Source organism: Bos taurus, chromosome 3, assembly GCF_002263795.3.
Source record: "Bos taurus isolate L1 Dominette 01449 registration number 42190680 breed Hereford chromosome 3, ARS-UCD2.0, whole genome shotgun sequence".
In the NCBI taxonomy this organism is placed as follows: Eukaryota; Metazoa; Chordata; class Mammalia; order Artiodactyla; family Bovidae; genus Bos; species Bos taurus.
The window spans coordinates 8830183-8848297 of NC_037330.1; the positions used below are offsets into that span (position 1 = coordinate 8830183).

Genomic DNA, 18115 nt, shown 5'->3' on the forward strand with positions numbered 1-18115 from the left:
AATGCAGTAAGATTAGGTCTCAATTACAGGAGAAAAACTATTAAAAATTCCAACATATGGAGGCTGAACAACACGCTATTGAATAACCAACAAATCACAGAAGAAATAAAAAAAGAAATCAAAATTTCCATAGAAACGAATGAAAATGAAAACACAACAACCCAAAACCTGTGGGACACTATAAAAGCAGTCCTAAGGGGAAAGTTCATAGCAATACAGGCATACTTCAAAAAACAAGAAAAAAGTCAAATAAATAATCTAACTCTACACCTAAAGCAACTAGAAAAGGAAGAAATGAAGAACCCCAGGATTAGTAGAAGGAAAGAAATCTTAAAAATTAGGGCAGAAATAAATGCAAAAGAAACAAAAGAGACCATAGCAAAAATCAACAAAGCCAAAAGCTGGTTCTTTGAAAGGATAAATAAAACGGACAAACCATTAGCCAGACTCATCAAGAAACAAAGGGAGGAAAATCAAATCAATAAAATTAGAAATGAAAATGGAGAGATCACAACAGACAACACAGAAATACAAAGGATCATAAGAGACTACTATCAGCAATTATATGCAATAAAATGGACAGCGTGGAAGAAATGGACAAATTCTTAGAAAAGTACAACTTTCCAAAACTGGACCAGGAAGAAATAGAAAATCTTAACAGACCCATCACAGGCATGGAAATTGAAACTGTAATCAGAAATCTTCCAGCAAACAAAAGCCCAGGTCCAGAAGGCTTCAGAGCTGAATTCTATGAAAAATTTAGAGAAGAGCTGACACCTATCCTACTCAAACTCTTCCAGAAAATTGCAGAGGAAGGTAAACTTCCAAACTCATTCTATGAGACCACCATCACCCTAATACCAAAACCTGACAAAGATCCTACAAAAAAAGAAAACTACAGGCCAATATCACTGGTGAACATAGACGCAAAAATTCTTAACAAAATCTAGCAATCAGAATCCAACAACACATTAAAAAGATCATACACCATGACCAAGTGGGCTTTATCCCAGGGATGCAAGGATTCTTCAATATCTGCAAATTAATCAATGTAATACAACACATTAACAAATCGAAAAATAAAAACCATATGATTATCTCAATAGATGCAGAGAAAGCCTTTGACAAAATTTAACATCCATTTATGATAAAAACTCTCCAGAGAGCAGGAATAGAAGGAACATACCTCAACATAATAAAAGCTGTATATGACAAACCCACAGCAAGCATTATCCTCAATGGTGAAAAATTGAAAGCATTTCCTCTAAAGTCAGGAACAAGACAAGGGTGCCCACTTTCACCATTACTATTCAACATAGTTTTGGAAGTTTTGGCCACAGCAATCAGAGCAGAAAAAGAAATAAAAGGAATCCAAACTGGAAAGGAAGAAGTAAAACTCTCACTGTTTGCAAATGACATGATCGTCTACATAGAAAACTCTAAAGACTCCACCAGAAAATTACTAGAATTAATCAATGAATATAGTAAAGTTGCAGGATATAAAATCAACACACAGAAATCCCTTGCATTCCTATAGCCTAATAATGAGAAAACAGAAAGAGAAATTAAGGGAACAATTCAATTCACCATTGCAAGGAAAAGAATAAAATACTTAGGAATATATCTACCTAAAGAAACTAAAGACCTATATATAGAAAACTATAAAACACTGGTGAAAGAAATCAAAGAGGACACTAATAGATGGAGAAATATACTATGTTCATGGATTGGAAGAATCAATATAGTGAAAATGAGTATACTACCCAAAGCAATTTATAGATTCAATGCAATCCCTATCAAGCTACCAACGGTATTCTTCACAGAGCTAGAACAAATAATTTCACAATTTGTATGGAACTACAAAAAACCTCGAATAGCCAAAGCAATCTTGAGAAAGAAGAATGGAACTGGAGGAATCAACCTGCCTGACTTCAGGCTCTACTACAAAGCCACAGTCATCAAGACAGTATGGTGCTGGCACAAAGACAGAAATATAGAGCAATGGAACAACATAGAAAGCCCAGAGATAAATGCACACACATATGGACACCTTATCTTTGACAAAGAAGGCAAGAATATACAATGGATTAAAGACAATCTCTTTAACAAGTGGTGCTGGGAAAACTGGTCAACCACTTGTAAAAGAATGAAACTAGAACACTTTCTAACACCATACACAAAAATAAACTCAAAATGGATTAAAGATCTAAACATAAGACCAGAAACTATAAAACTCTTAGAGGAGAACATAGGCAAAAGACTCTCCGACATACATCACAGCAGGATCCTCTATGACCCACCTCCCAGAATATTGGAAATAAAAGCAAAAATAAACAAATGGGACCTAATTAAACTTAAAAGCTTCTGCACATCAAAGGAAACTATAAGCAAGGTGAAAAGACAGCCTTCAGAATGGGAGAAAATAATAGCAAATTAAGCAACTGACAAACAACTAATCTCAAAAATATACAAGCAACTCCTACAACTCAATTCCAGAAAAATAAATGACCCAATCAAATAATGGGCCAAAGGACTAAATAGACATTTCTCCAAAGAAGACATACAGATGGCTAACAAACACATGAAAAGATGCTCAACATCACTCATTATCAGAGAATGCAAATCAAAACCACAATGAGGGACCATTTCACACCAGTCAGAATGGCTGCAATCCAAAAGTCTATAAGCAATCAATGCTGGAGAGGGTGTGGAGAAAAGGGAACCCTCTTACACTGTTGGTGGGAATGCAAACTAGTACAGCCACTATGGAGAACAGTGTGGAGATTCCTTAAAAAACTGGGAATAGAACTGCCTTATGATCCAGCAATCCCACTGTTGGGCATACACACTGAGGAAACCAGAATTGAGAGAGACATGTGTACCCCAATGTTCATCGCAACATTGTTTATAATAGCCAGGACATGGAAGCAGCCTATATGTCCATCAGCAGATGAATGGATAGGAAAGCTGTGGTACATATACACAATGGAGTATTACTCAACCATTAAAAAGAATACATTTGAATCAGTTCTAATGAGGTGGATGAAACTGGAGCCTATTATACAGAGTGAAATAAGCCAGAAAGAAAAACAGCAATACAGTATATTAACGCATATATATGGAATTTAGAAAGATGGTAACAATAACCCTGTGTACGAGACAGCAAAAGAGACACTGATGTATAGAACGGTCTTATGGACTCTGTGGGAGAGGGAGAGGGTGGGAAGATTTGGGAGAATGGCATTGAAACATGTATAATATCATGTATGAAACGAGTTGCCAGTCCAGGTTTGATGCACGATACTGGATGCTTGGGGCTGGTGCACTGGGACGACCCAGAGGGAGGGTATGGGGAAGGAGGAGGGAGGAGGGTTCAGGATGGGGGACACATATATACCTGTGGCGGATTCATTTCGATATTTGGCAAAACTAATACAATATTATAAAGTTTAAAAATAAAATAAAATAAAATAAAAACAAAAAAACAAAACAAAACTTGAAATATAAAAAAAAATAGAAAGCAGTGGTCATATACACAATGGAGTATTACTCAACCATTAAAAAGAATACATATGAATCAGTTCTAATGAGATGGATGAAACTGAAGACTATTACACAGAGTGAAGTAAGCCAGAAAGAAAAACACCAATACAGTATACTAACGCATATATATGGAATTTAGAAAGATGGTAACAATAACCCTGTGTACGAGACAGCAAAAGAGACACTGATGTATAGAACAGTCTTTTGGACTCTGTGGGAGAGGGAGAGGGTGGGATGATTTGGGAGAATGGCATTGAAACATGTATAATATCATATATGAAACAAGTCCCCAGTCCAGGTTCGATGCACGATACTGGATGCTTGGGGCTGGTGCACTGAGACGACCCAGAGGGATGGTATGGGGAGGGAGGAGGGAGGAGGGTTCAGGATGGGGAACACATGTATACCTGTGGCAGATTCATTTTGATATATTGCAAAACCAATACAATGTTGTAAAGTTAAATAAAATAAAATTAATAAAAATATAAAGTCTCCCACTATTATTGTGTTACTGCTAGTGCCCTTGTCCCCATGGTGAGTCCCTGCCACCCCATGCCTCTGCAGGGTACCTTCCAATACTAGTATGCAGGTTGGTTCAGTCTTCTATGGAGTCACTGCTCTTTTCCCCTGGGTCTCAGTGTGCACAAGATTTTGTGTGTGCCCTCCAAGGGTCTCTTTTTTCCCCTCCCTTGTAGAAGTCTTGCAATAAATCTTGCTGGTCTTCAAAGTCAGATTCCCTATGGACTACTACTCCCATTGCTGGCCTTTCTTGGGGCTCAGAATCTTCATAACAGTGGGAGAACCTGTGTGGTATAATTGTTCTGAGTTTGTGGGTCAAAAATAGAACAGGTATGGGATTTGATTTTATTGTGATTGTGTCTCTCTTACCATTGAGATCTCAACTGAATCCTCACTGCAATGGAGAAGGCTTCCTAGACCCTTGCAAAATCCCCCTTTATAAGGTTGTCATAGTACCATGCACCTTTCTTTCATAGTAGTCATCACTGCTACAATGTTATTTGAGGAATAATTTGATTGTTGGCCTCTAAAAAGTGAAGTCCCTTTTCTCTCTCTGTTGCACCAATGAAAGGGAAACTTCTCTATTTCCTTTTATGGACAACCAATACATCTGACACCAAATGTGTGGCCTTTTTTTCCCCACACCAAAAAATTGGCTTAAAGTTCAATATTCAGAAAACTAAGATCATGCCATCTGGTCTCATCACTGGCAAATAGATGGATAAACAGGGGAAACAGTGGCTGACTTTATTTTGGGGGGCTCCAAAATCACTGCAGATGGTGACCACAGCCATGAAATTAAAAGGCTCTTACTCCTTGGAAGAAATTTATGACTGCATATTAAAAAGCAGAGACATTACTTTGCCAACAAAAGTCTGTCTAGTCAAGGCTATGGTTTTTCTAGTAGTCATGTATGGATATGACCATTGGCCCATAAAGAAAGCTGAGTGCTGAAGAATTTATGCTTTTGAACTGTGGTGTTGGAGAAGACTCTTGAGAGTCCCTTGGACTGCAAGGAGATCCAACCAGTCCATTCTAAAGGATGCATGTTGATGTATGGCAAAACCAATACAATATTGTAAAGTAAAAAAATAATAATAATAAAATTAAAAAAAAAATAAAGGAGATCAGCCCTGGCTGTTCTTTGGAAAGAATGATGCTAAAGCTGAAACTCCAGTACTTTGGCCACCTGATGTGAAGAGTTGACTCATTGGAAAAGACTCTGATGCTGGGAGGAATTGGGGGCAGGAGAAGGGGACGACAGAGGATGAGATGGCTGGATGGCATCACCGACTCGATGGACGTGAGTTTGAGTGAACTCCGGGAGATGGTGATGGACAGGGAGGCCTGGCGTGCTGCGATTCATGGGGTCACAAAGAGTCGGACACGACTGAGCGACTGAACTGAACTGATAATCTATACGCATAAGATGGATGCATCTCCAAAGACATATGCATAGACAAGGTGCTGCTGCTGCTGCTAAGTCACTTCAGTCGTGTCCGATTCTGTGCGACCCCATAGACGGCAGCCCACCAGGTTCCCCCGTCCCTGGGATTCTCCAGGCAAGAACACTGGAGTGGGTTGCCATTTCCTTCTCCAATGCATGAAAGTGAAAAGTGAAAGTGAAGTCGCTCAGTCGTGTCCGACTCTTAGCAACCCCATGGACTGCAGCCTACCAGGCACGTCTGTCCATGGGATTTTCCAGGCAAGAGTACTGGAGTGGGGTGCCATTGCCTTCAGTAGTGAATTATTGTGACTCCTTACACTTTGACTTTTCACTCTCATGCATTGGGGAGGGAAATGGCAACCCACTCCAGTGTTATTGCTTGGAGAATCCCAGGGGTGGCCGAGCCTGGTGGACTGCCGTCTAGAGGGTCACACAGAGTCAGACACGACTGAAGCGACTTAGCAGGAGCAGCAGTAACAGGATTTAGAAAGGAATATTATCTTCTAAGGAGTGATATGGCTGGTCCCAGAAAGAGAAAATTTTATCTTTATGGTTGATCTCAGCCATTGGTTAGATCTGGTTAACACATAATGCAGCAGCAGGATGCACACTAGAGGTGGGGGGCGGACTGTGAGGGGATGAGAAGTTCAAAGGACAGAGGAAAAAGTATATGCTTAGTTTTCTTCTTGTCTTGCCTTAAAATGTGAATTTTTATTTCATCACTGGTTTATTATAAAAGATACATTTCAGGAACAAACAAATGGAAAAGATGGACAGAGCAAAGTATGTAAGAAGGAGTGTGAAGCTTCCATGTCCTCTCCAGGCTCACCACCCTCCCAGAACCTCCATGTGTTCACCAGCCGGGAAGCTCTCTGTACCCTCTTGGTTGGCAATTTTTTTTTAAATAGAAGCTTCATCATGTAGGCATGATTGATTAAATCGTTGAACATTGGTGACAGAATTCTGTCTCTAGCCCCTCTCCCATCCCTGGAGATTGGAGGTGGATGGGTAGGAGAACTGGGGGATCATAGGCCTGAAATTCCAACCCTCTAACCATGTGGTTGGTTACCCTGGTGACTAGCTAAAGTCCTGAGACTATCCAGGAACTTCAGTCATATGATTATAATAAGATCAGTCATCTTATTACATACACACACACACACACACACACACACACACACACACAGCCTATCACTTTGAAGATTTCAAGGGTTTTTGGAGCTGTGTATAAGGAAGTGGGAGAAGAAAAACATATATTTTTTATTATATCACAATATCACAGCTTCTCACATTAGAATATAAGCACTCTGATGGCAGAGACCTCTGCTTTGGGCTCACTGCTTTATTTTGTGTTCAGCACAGTTCCTGGCACTGTGTGATGCTCAATAAGTCCTGCTGAATGAGTAAATAATGAAGGCATGCATGAATGAATAAATATCTGCCTGAAATGGTATAGATGCATTTCTTGTATTTCTATTTCCACTTAAGCACCTGTGATCTACAGCTCACAAGCCCTAAACTACACAGCTTTGGGGGCTGCAAGTGTTGGACCTTGATGTAAAAGGTGATTTCCTGTCCTTATCAGCTGGTGATTTCCTTTGCCTGCTGGTTGAACTCTTGAGGTGAGGTGGCTTTCTGCATCTGGCCTTGGGAAAGATCTTGCATGTTGGGATTCCAGATCTATTGGCATCCCTGGGCCCAATTTCAGCTCTGGTGGGAAAGAAAAAGAAGAAGTAGGGAGGGTAATTCTAACTGTTTCAGCACGTGAACTGGCTTAGAGGAGAGAGAGTGTGGGGGAACGGATGCAGTTACTATTCTCCCCCTGCTAATCGTCACCCCTTCTGAAGCTCCTCCAACCTCAAGCCGCCCTCTCATAACCTTTTCCTCTGATGAGTGTGGAGGGGCTTCTTCCCACCCATCCTCCTTCTGAGAAGGCACTTTCCATCTTCCGCCATCTCATCCCCAATAGGTGGGTCTCAGACTTTCCCTTGCCCCTCACAGTGGGTAACACTTCTGTTTTTCCTCACTGAATGTTTATTTAAAATTTCTTCCACTCCATTATGTAATATGCGCCTTCCCATTAAAGAACATTTGAACAATGAAGACAAGCAGAAGAAAATGATGCTACCTACCACCCCTCCCCTCAAAAGACTGTTAATATTTTGACGGTTTTTTTCTGATGAAAAAAATTCATATTTTATGGCAAGAAAAAAAAATTACTTAAACATAAAATTTTTCTTTGCCCACTTGGGGCTTCTCCTTCCCCCTTACTGTGTATTATGCATCTGCAAAACCAGACCTCCTAAGGAATAACGCTTCTTTTTAATATTATAAAGCATCATAACTCCTTAGGAGATAGTCTTCCTTCTTAATCTTATAAGGGGTCAGGACCTATGACTCACTTACTTGCTTTGTATGCATAGATCTGGATTGAGTAAACTGTCAATAAGCCATCATTTGACTATAACCGTTTATCTCAAAATCATATGTAACTGTGGTTTGACTTCTACAAGGGATGAACAGTTCTCAGAACTTTCTTAAAGAGCATCTTCTGGGTTATAATTCTCAGTTGGCATGAATAAAATTTTCTATTTCTTAGGTCAACTATTGATTAATTTTTTCATTGACACAATTTTTTTGCATAGGCGGCCTTTTAAAATGCAATTGTAATCATACAACATATTAAAATTTGCATTCTACTTTTTATACTTGTGATGTTGTAAGGGAGGAAACCCAATCTTCTACTCTCTCTCTTTCTAGGTTCTGTGACTGAGACCCTCCCCTTAATCAAAGATTAACAAGAGAAAAATAGAAGTGTAATAACAAGTATACCTCTATATACATGTGAGATACCTAGGAAAACTAAGTAACACCCCCTGCCCCCAACATGGCCCCTTCCATCTCCACCTCTAGCTAAAGAGAAAAGATAATGTGAAGGGCAGTCATGGGAGGTTTGGGCAAAGCACAGTAATGCATGGTTGTTATGCAGTTTCAGATCACTGCCTTCTTGCCTGGATGGGAGGGGAGTTTGGGGGAGAATGGATACATTCCCTGAATGTGTCCCTTCCCTGTTCACCTGAAACTATCACAACATCGTGTGTTAATCGGCTATGCTGCTGCTGCTGCTAAGTCGCTTCAGTCGTGTCTGACTCTGTGCGACCCCACAGACCGCAGCTCACCAGGCTCCCCCGTCCCTGGGATTCTCCAGGCAAGAACACCGGAGTGGGCTGCCATTTCCTTCAATGCATGAAAGTGAAAAGTGAAAGTGAAGTTGCTCAGTTGTGTCCGACTCTTAGCCACCCCATGGACTGCAGCCTACCAGGCTCCTCTGTCCATGGGATTTTCCAGGCAACAGTACTGGACTCCATTACAAATGAAAAGTTAAAAAAATTAAAGAATCAACTATGAGTAACATGTTATTTTATTGGACAGAGAGGTTTACTGGTATTTGAAACTGTTGTCTGCTCGTCTGTCACATGCCCGTGGGTGGCCCTATTCACAGGGAAGTCCAGGTTCTGGTTTAAACTTGATCCTTCCTTGCTTTTCTCTCCATGATTCTGGAGTCAGAATGAGGAGGCTGTTTTGGGGAAACCAAGATTGAAGGATCCGTGAGGGTGGTAAGATGGAGATGTACATTGGTGGTTCAGGGGAACTTTCCAGAGCCAAGTCACAACATTACACTGTTTGGGGAGTAGTCCTAAAAACTAATGTTGTCATGGTTCCGTCTTAGTTTTTACCAGCTGGATGTGAATGAAGCTTCATTGTCATATACTTATTGTGTTTGCTTAGATCTTTGGCTAACCAACGTTTTTTCATGACTTTCTGACAGCTATTTTTGTTCAATAATGAATAATGAAGTGAGATTTACTGTAAAAAATAAATCACCGCCTTTTCCATTGATAAGAGTTTTTAGAGATTTAGTCACCCTCCTCTTCCTGGTACAAAGAGGAGACACCCTTCACATGGAGATTTCCTTTATAAATATAAATGTCCCTTACAAAAGGATAACGTCTGCTTGGTTTTCAGAGCTTCTCCTGTGTCTGCTGTTTCTTAAAAATAAACAGCTCAAGGAAATTCCCTGGTGGTCCAGTGGTTAGGACGCTAGACGTTCACTGCCAAGGGCCAGGGTTCAATTCCTGATCAAGGAACAAATATCCTACAAGCTGTGTGGTGTGGCCAAAACAAACAACACACACACACACACACACACACACACACACACACACACACACACACAGCAAATCAGCTCAAAGTAATCATGCTCAAGAGGCGTAATTTTGGGTGGTAAAGTTGTTATCCTTTATAACATTTTCTAGTTTTATAGTGCATAATTCTCTATTGTAAGTTTTAAAAATTACTGATTCAATTTCATTACTGGTAATTTATCTGTTCACTGAGTGACCGAACAGCAACAGCAGCAACAGAAATTGATCTGTTCATATCTTCTACTTCCTGGTTCAGTTTTGGGAGATTTTCCTTGTCCATTTCTTTCTAGGTTGGTCACTTTGCTGTCATATGGTTATTCACACTAGTTTCTTATGATCCTTTATATTTCTGTGGTGTCATTTGTAACTTCTCCCTTTTTCAGTTCTGATTTTATTGATCTTGGCCCTTTCTCTTTTTTTCTTGGTAAGTCTGGCTAAAGGTTATCAATTTCATTTATCTTTTCAAAGAACCAGCTTTTTTTCCCTCTTTCTTTCTTTTTTTAAAAATTTTAATTGGAGGCTAATTACAATATTGTGGTGGTTTATGCCATACATTCACATGAATTATCCATGGATGTACATGTGTTCCCCATCCTGAACCCTCCTCTCACCTCCCTCCCCATCCCATCCCTCAGGGTCATCCCCGTGCACCAGCCCTAAGCACCCTGTCTCATGCATCGAACCTGGACTGGTGATCTATTTCACATATGATAATATACGGGTTTCAATGCTATTCTCTCAAATCATCTCACCCTCACCTTCTCCCACAGAGTCAAAAGTCTGTTCTTTACATCTGTGTCTCTTTTGCTGTCTCACATATAGGGTCATCATTACCATCTTTCTAAATTCTATATGTATGTGTTAATATACTGTATTGGTGTTTTTCTTCATGACTTACTTCGCTCTATATAATAGGCTCCAGTTTCATCCACCTCATTAGAACTGATTCAAATGCGTTCTTTTTAATAGCTGAGTAATATTCCATTGTGTATATGTACCACAGCTTTCTTATCCATTTGTCTGCTGATGGACATCTAGGTTGCTTCCATGTCCTGGCTATTGTAAACAGTGCTGCAATGAACATTGGGGTACACGTGTCTCTTTCAATTCTGGATTCCTTGGTGTGCGTGCCCAGCAGTGGGATTGCTGGGTCATATGGCAGTTCTATTTCCAGTTTTTTAAGGAATGTCCACACTGTTCTCCATAGTGGCTGTACTAGTTCGCATTCCCACCAACAGTGTAAGAGGATTCCCTTTTCTCCACACCCTCTCCAGCATTTATTGTTTGTAGACTTTTGGATAGCAGCCATTCTGACCAGCATGAGATAGTACCTCATTGTGGTTATAATTTGCATTTCTCTGATAATGAGTGACGTTGAGCATCTTTTCATGTGTTTGTTAGCCATTTGTATGTCTTCTTTGGAGAAATGTCTGTTTAATTCTTTGGCCCAGTTTTTGACTGGGTCATTTATTTTTCTGGAATTGAGCTGCATGAGCTGCTTGTATGTTTTTGAGAGTAATTCTTTGTCAATTACTTTGTTTGCTATTATTTTCTCCCATTCTGAAGGCTGTCTTTAAACCTTGCTTATAGTTTCCTTTGTTGTGCAAAAGCTTTTAAGTTTAATTAGGTCCCATTTGTTTATTTTTGCTTTTATTTCCATTACTCTGGGAGGTGGGTCATAGAGGATCCTACTGTGATTTATGTCAGAGAATTTTTGGCCTATGTTTTCCTCTAAGAGTTTTATAGTTTCTGGTTTTACAGTTAGATCTTTAATCCATTTTGAGTTTATTTTTGTGTATGGTGTTAGAAAGTGTTCTAGTTTCATTCTTTTACAAGTGGTTGACCAGTTTTCCCACCACCACTTATTAAAGAGATTGTCTTTTCTTCATTGTATATTCTTGCCTCCTTTGTCAAAGATAGGGTGTCCATAGGTGCATGGATTTATCTCTGGGCTTTCTATTTTGTTCTATTTATCTATGTTTCTGTCTTTGTGCCAGTACCATACTGTCTTGATGACTGTTGCTTTGAAGTATAGCCTGAAGTCAGGCAGGTTGATGCCTCCAGTTCCATTCTTCTTTCTAAAGATTGCTTTGACTATCTGAGGTTTTTTATAATTCCATATGAATTGTGAAATTATTTGAAAGAACCATCTTTTAATTTCATTGATTTTTTTTTCTATTGTGTTTTAGTCTATATTTTATTTATTTCTGCTCTGATCTTTATGATTTATTTTCCTTCTATTTACTTTGGGGTTTTTTTTTTGTTCTTCTTTCTCTAGTTTATAATCCTTAATTCCTAATGTAAACATTCATGTATCTTTCCCTTGTGGTCAGACTCTTAGGTGTTTTCCAGAACTTCACCATCACACATGGCAAAATAACACGTTTCTGTAGGTAAGCTTTACATTCCTTTTTGAGACGAGATAACCCTCAATCCAACTTCTTCAAGAAGCATTGTTTTTAAGTTCTTTTAACACTTGGTAGGGGGAGAGATTAATTCCCATTTCCTCCCTCTCTTCCTGCTCCTTTTTGCTGTAAGTCAGTGTTAAAATAAATTTCTTGGTCCAAGATGGAGCTGCTTCAGCTCAGGATGTCAAGTGAGCAAAGTGAAACTCAGATAACTTGTGTCTCTCCAAATGTTTCCCTTGATCAGAAATGCAGTATATCTGGTCAGCCAATCCCCAAAGGCCAAGCCAGCTTTGGGTCTTCTCAACCTAAAGAAGGTTGATGATGTGGCTCCAGCCAATCAGATATTTTCTGTTTCCTTGTTCTTTATTGTTTATCCTATAAAAGTGTCCTGTCTCCTGCCCAATTTGCAGTTCTCCAAATGGAGACTGTACACTTGATGAAGTGTTTGTTTGTATCACCTAAGCTGTTCATTTTTTAATGCCAGTAAACAGGACTAGAATAGGCCACCTTAGAATGTGCCACTTTGGCAGGTGAATTATTTTGTGTTGAAGTCAACTAAGTTTCAGCCATCCAGGAAAAACTTTTTACCACCCCTTAAAATTGCCTAAAATAATTTAGAAATGTGGTCTGTACCTGAAAGAGGGTTATTACCAGAGACAGCTTTTTCATCTGAGACACTTATCTGTACAGCAGGCAAATATCTGTTAACCAAGTATTTGCTCTTCTCATCTTCATGTGAGCTGTCTTCTACCCCTATGAAGTCCTAGCTCCCCATTTCTTTTATTAGCTTAGGATGGTATATAAGCCTTAATTGCCTGACTGCCTTTGAGTCTCATATTCCTATGGGTCTCCTGTACATATAAATTAAATTTGTTTTTGTCTTGTAACTCTGTCTTCCATTGATCTAATTATCCCAGCCAATAAACCTAAAAGATAAAAAGAGGAATTTTTTTCTCTCCTACAATAGACATCTCTCTTTTAAGGGCTGAGCATTCACTTTAATGCTTCTGTTATCTTATCCTGAGTTGACTTTTGGGAAATTAACCATTTTTTTAAAAAGTACTATTGTCTTTGCTAAGCATCAGTATCATATATGAATCTGACTACAGACCAAGAGCTTGTTTCATATAATCCCCACCACTGGAAGCACTGTAAGGGTTTTAGAGATAAGAAGCTAGAGGCTCATGGAACCCAAGTCTTTGGTGAGAGTTGCTCTGCTAGTAAATGCTCTCAACCCCAGGCCTGCCTGTCTCCAAAGCTATGTCATTTTCTCCATCTAAAGCTGGGAAGAGGGGGATTCACCCTTCTCAAGCTTTGAACCACATCTTCCTCTGCAGTGGCTAATAGGTGGTGGAGAGGGCTTTGGTTTTTTTCTAGCCTTAGTTGCACTCCGAAGTGTGGAACTTTAGCAGGTCTCCTAGTTTGGTTTCAGTTTCAACATCTGCAAACTGAATACCCCAGAATAGCTTGCCTCATAGAAGTCATATGAGGACCCAATGGGACAAAATTTATGTGGAAGTAACTGGCCCTTAGTGAGGGATTGTTGGGTGAGGAAGCATGGGGAGAGAGGGGAGTCTAAGAAGACTCACTTGTTGAGAGGTTTAGGTGGGTGTAAAATGCTAGTGGAATCTCAATGACACATTTTCTCCAGTGGAGTCAGGCAAACACCCTGAGAGGTTGTCATCTCAGTCTAGGGAATACTGTAAGGTAGTATTTTTTCCAGTTAGAATAATGGAGTCACACTCTTGCCTAAAGACCCACCTGACTTTGGACTGAAGGAGAGAGAACAGCCCAGCTCAGAAAATAAAGTATCAACATTTTAATTAAAGACAGAATCAGTATTACTAATCTTTCCTCTTCCTTTGGTCTACAATCTGCCTTGGCAAGACATGCATTTATTTAAAATTTTGATATTTTGTCCATCACAGTGATGGGACTGAGAGCAAGCCACCTTAAGATGTGAAACTGTGTCCAGCAGATTATTTTAAGCTGAAAATTAATCATCAGTTAAGGAGGTTAGTCATCAGTTAGGTCTATTAAACTGTAACTTGTCTTCTGATCAAACTTGCTTTAATTGTTTTTACAAAAACTTCCATGTCCTTCAAGCATCATGCAGCCTAAATAAAACGTTTGCCCTAATTGCTTTTTAGGAACTTGGAGTCAGCTGTTCAGTTGGAGATTGAGACAGTTAAGACTGATTAAGATCTCTGGTTCTCCAACTGGGCATGCATGAGTATCCTCTTGATGACATTTTAACATTCAGTTCAGTTCAGTTAAGTTGCTCAGTCATGTCTGACTCTTTGCGACCCCATGAATCGCAGCACGTCAGGCCTCCCTGTCCATCACCAACTCCCGGAGTTCACTCAGACTCACATCCATCAACTCAGTGATGCCATCCAGCCATCTCATCCTCTGTCGTCCCCTTCTCCTGCCCCCAATCCCTCCCAGCATCAGAGTCTTTTCCAATGAGTCAACTCTTCGCATGAGGTGGCCAAAGTATTGGAGTTTCAGCTTTAGCATCATTCCTCCCAAAGAAATCCCAGGGCTGATCTCCTTCAGAATGGACTGGTTGGATCTCCTTGCAGTCCAAGGGACTCTCAAGAGTCTTCTCCAACACCACAGTTCAAAAGCATCAATTCTTCAACGCTCAGCCTTCTTCACAGTCCAACTCTCACATCCATACATGACCACAGGAAAAACCATAGCCTTGACTAGACGGACCTTTGTTGGCAAAGTAATGTCTCTATTTTGAATATGCTATCAAGATTGCTGGGAGAAATATCAATAACCTCAGATATGCAGATGACACCACCCTTATGGCAGAAAGTGAAGACGAACTAAAAAGCCTCTTGATGAAAGTGAAAGTGGAGAGTGAAAAAGTTGGCTTAAAGCTCAACATTCAGAAAATGAAGATCATGGCATCTGGTCCCATCACTTCATGGGAAATAGGTGGGGAAACAGTGGAAACAGTGTCAGACTTTATTTTTCTGGGCTCCAAAATCACTACAGATGGTGACTGCAGCCATGAACCTAAAAGACACTTACTCCTTGGAAGGAAAGTTATGACCAACCTAGATAGCATATTCAAAAGCAGAGACATTACTTTGCCAACAAAGGCTCGTCTAGTCAAGGCTATGGTTTTTCATGTGGTCATGTATGGATGTGAGAGTTGGACTGTGAAGAAGGCTGAGTGCTGAAGAATTGATGCTTTTGAACTGTGGTGTTGGAGAAGACTCTTGAGAGTCCCTTGGACTGCAAGGAGATCCAACCAGTCCATTCTGAAGGAGATCAGCCCTGGGATTTCTATGGAAGGAAAGATGCTAAAGCTGAAACTCCAGTACTTTGGCCACCTCATGCGAAGAGTTGACTCATTGGAAAAGACTCTGATGCTGGGAGGGATTGGGGGTAGGAGGAGAAGGGGATGACAGAGGATGAGAGGGCATGTCATGACTAAGTCGATGGATGTGAGTTTGAGTGAACTCTGGGAGTTGGTGATGGACAGGGAGGCCTGGCGTGCTGCGATTCATGGGGTCGCAAATAGTAGGACACGACTGAGTGACTGAACTGAACTGAACAGTTGTCCACTTGTAGTCTGCACTGAGAAACAGTTTGGTGAAGCAAGGTTCAATTCTGGCTGGAGGTGTAATTTTTAAAATGCTTGTGCTTAAAGAACGTAGCAAGAAGAGAGTAGCCTTTTTATCCAAAGCAAAGGCTGGTAAAAATCAAGGTGACTCCAAGAAAATGGCTCCTCCCCCAAAGGAGGTAGAAGAAGATAGTGAAGATGAGGAAATGTCAGAAGATGAAGATGATGAGAGGAGTAGAGAAGAGGTTGTTATCCCTCAGAAAAAAGGCAAGAAGGCTACCACAACTCCTGCAAAGAAGATGATGGTTTCCCCAACAAAAAAAGGTTGCAGTTGCCACACCGGCAAAGAAAGCAGGTGTCACCTCTGGCAAAAAAGGCAGCAGCTACACCAGCCAAGAAGACAGTTACACCTGCTAAAGCAGTAGTAACACCTGGCAAAAAGGGGGCCACCCCAGGCAAAGCATTGGTAGCACCTCTGGTAAGAAGGGAGCAGCTTCCTCAGGCAAGGGAACAAAGAACGGCAAGAATGCCAAGAAAGAAGACAGTGATGAAGAACATGAAGATGACAGTGAAGAGGAAGACTAAGATGATGAAGAGGAGGATAAGCCAGCTGTGAGGAAGGCAGCTGCTGCTTTTGGTGCTGCTCCTGCCACAGATGATGACGATGATGAGGATGACGATGACGAGGAGAAAGAGGAGGAAGAGGAAGGGCTAAGAGTGCTGCTGACGATGATGCTGATGAGGAGGAGGAGGAGGATGATGAAGAGGAGGAGGAGGATGACGATGATGAAGAGGAGGAGGAGGAGGAGGAAGAAGAAGAGGAGAAGGAGGAAGAAGAGGAGGAAGAGGATGACGATAATGAAGAGGAGGATGATGAGGAGGAGGAAGAGGAGGAAAAGGAAGAGGAAGAAGAGCCTGTCAAAGAAACACCTGGAAAACGAAAGAAGGAAATGGCCAAAAAGCAGCTCCTGAAGCCAAGAAACATAGAACCAACTACATCTTCCAATCTGTTTGTTGGAAACCTGAACTTCAATAAATCTGCTCCTGGGTTGAAAATAGGTATCAGTGACCTTTTTGCTAAAAATGATCTTGCTGTTGTCGATGTCAGAATTGGTGTGTCTAGAAAGTTTGGCTATATGGATTTTGAATCTGCCTGAGACCTGGAAAAAGCCTTGGAACTCACTGGTTTAAAAGTCTTTGGCAATGAAATTAAACTATACAAACCAAAGGGAAACAGTAAGAAAGATTGAGATGCAAGACCACTTTTGGCTAAAAATCTGCCTTACAAAGTTACTCAGGATGAATTAAAAGAAGTGTTTGAAGATGCCGTGGAGATCAGATTAGTCAGCAAGGATGGAAAGAGTAAAGGGATTGCTTATATTGAATTTAAGACAGAAGCTGATGCAGAAAAAACCTTGGAAGAAAAGCAAGGAACAGAGATAGATGGGTGATGCAGGCGGATTCATGTTGATGTATGGCAAAACCAATACAATATTGTAAAGTAATTAGTCTCCAATTAAAATAAATAAATTTATATTAAAAAAATAAAATAGAACATAGTTAAAGGTCAAAGTCAAGACCATATAGATGGAAAGAATAGCACTTGCAGTGGTGAATCAAAAACCCTGGTTTTAAGCAACCTCTCCTATAGTGCAACGGAAGACAGTCTTCAGGAAGTATTTGAGAAGGCAACTCATATCAAGGTACCCCAGAACCAAAATGGCAAATCTAAAGGGTATGCATTTATAGAATTTGCTTCATTTGAAGATGCTAAAGAAGCTTTAAATTCATGTAATAAAAGGGAAATTGAGGGCAGAGCCATCAGACTGGAGTTGCAAGGACCCATGGGATCACCTAATGCAAGAAGCCAGCCATCCAAAACTGTTTGTCAAAGGTCTCTCTGAGGATAAAAACAGAAGAGACGTTAAAGGAGTTGTTTGATGGCTCTATTCGAGCAAGGATAGTCACTGACTGGGAGACTGGATGCTCCAAAGGGTTTGGTTTTGTAGACTTCAATAGCAAGGAAGATGCCAAAGCTGCCAAGGAGGCCATGGAAGATGGTGAAATCGATGGGAACAAAGTCACTTTGGACTGGGCCAAACCTAAGGGTGAAGGTGGCTTTGGTGGCCTGGAGGAGGCAGAGGTGGCTTTGGAGGCCGAGGTGGTGGCAGAGGTGGCCAAGGTGGATTTGGTGGCAGAGGCCGGGGAGGCTTTGGAGGGCCAGGAGGCTTCCGAGGAGGCAGAGGAGGAGGAGGAAACCATAGCCACAAGGAAAGAAGACGAAGTTTGAATAGTTTCTTCTATCCCTGTCTCCTCTCTCTCTTCCATTAGAAAGAAAGGACTCTGGGGTTTTTACTGTGTTACCTGATCAATGACAGAGCCTTCTGAGGACATTTCAAGACAGTATACA

The 18115-nt window shown here is 40.7% G+C and overlaps 1 pseudogene; it reads left to right on the forward strand.

Moving 5' to 3' along the window:
- Nucleotides 1-15761: 15761 nt before the first annotated feature.
- Nucleotides 15762-17999, forward strand: LOC100139781 (nucleolin-like; annotated as a pseudogene).
- The last annotated feature ends 116 nt before the right edge of the window (nt 18000-18115 follow it).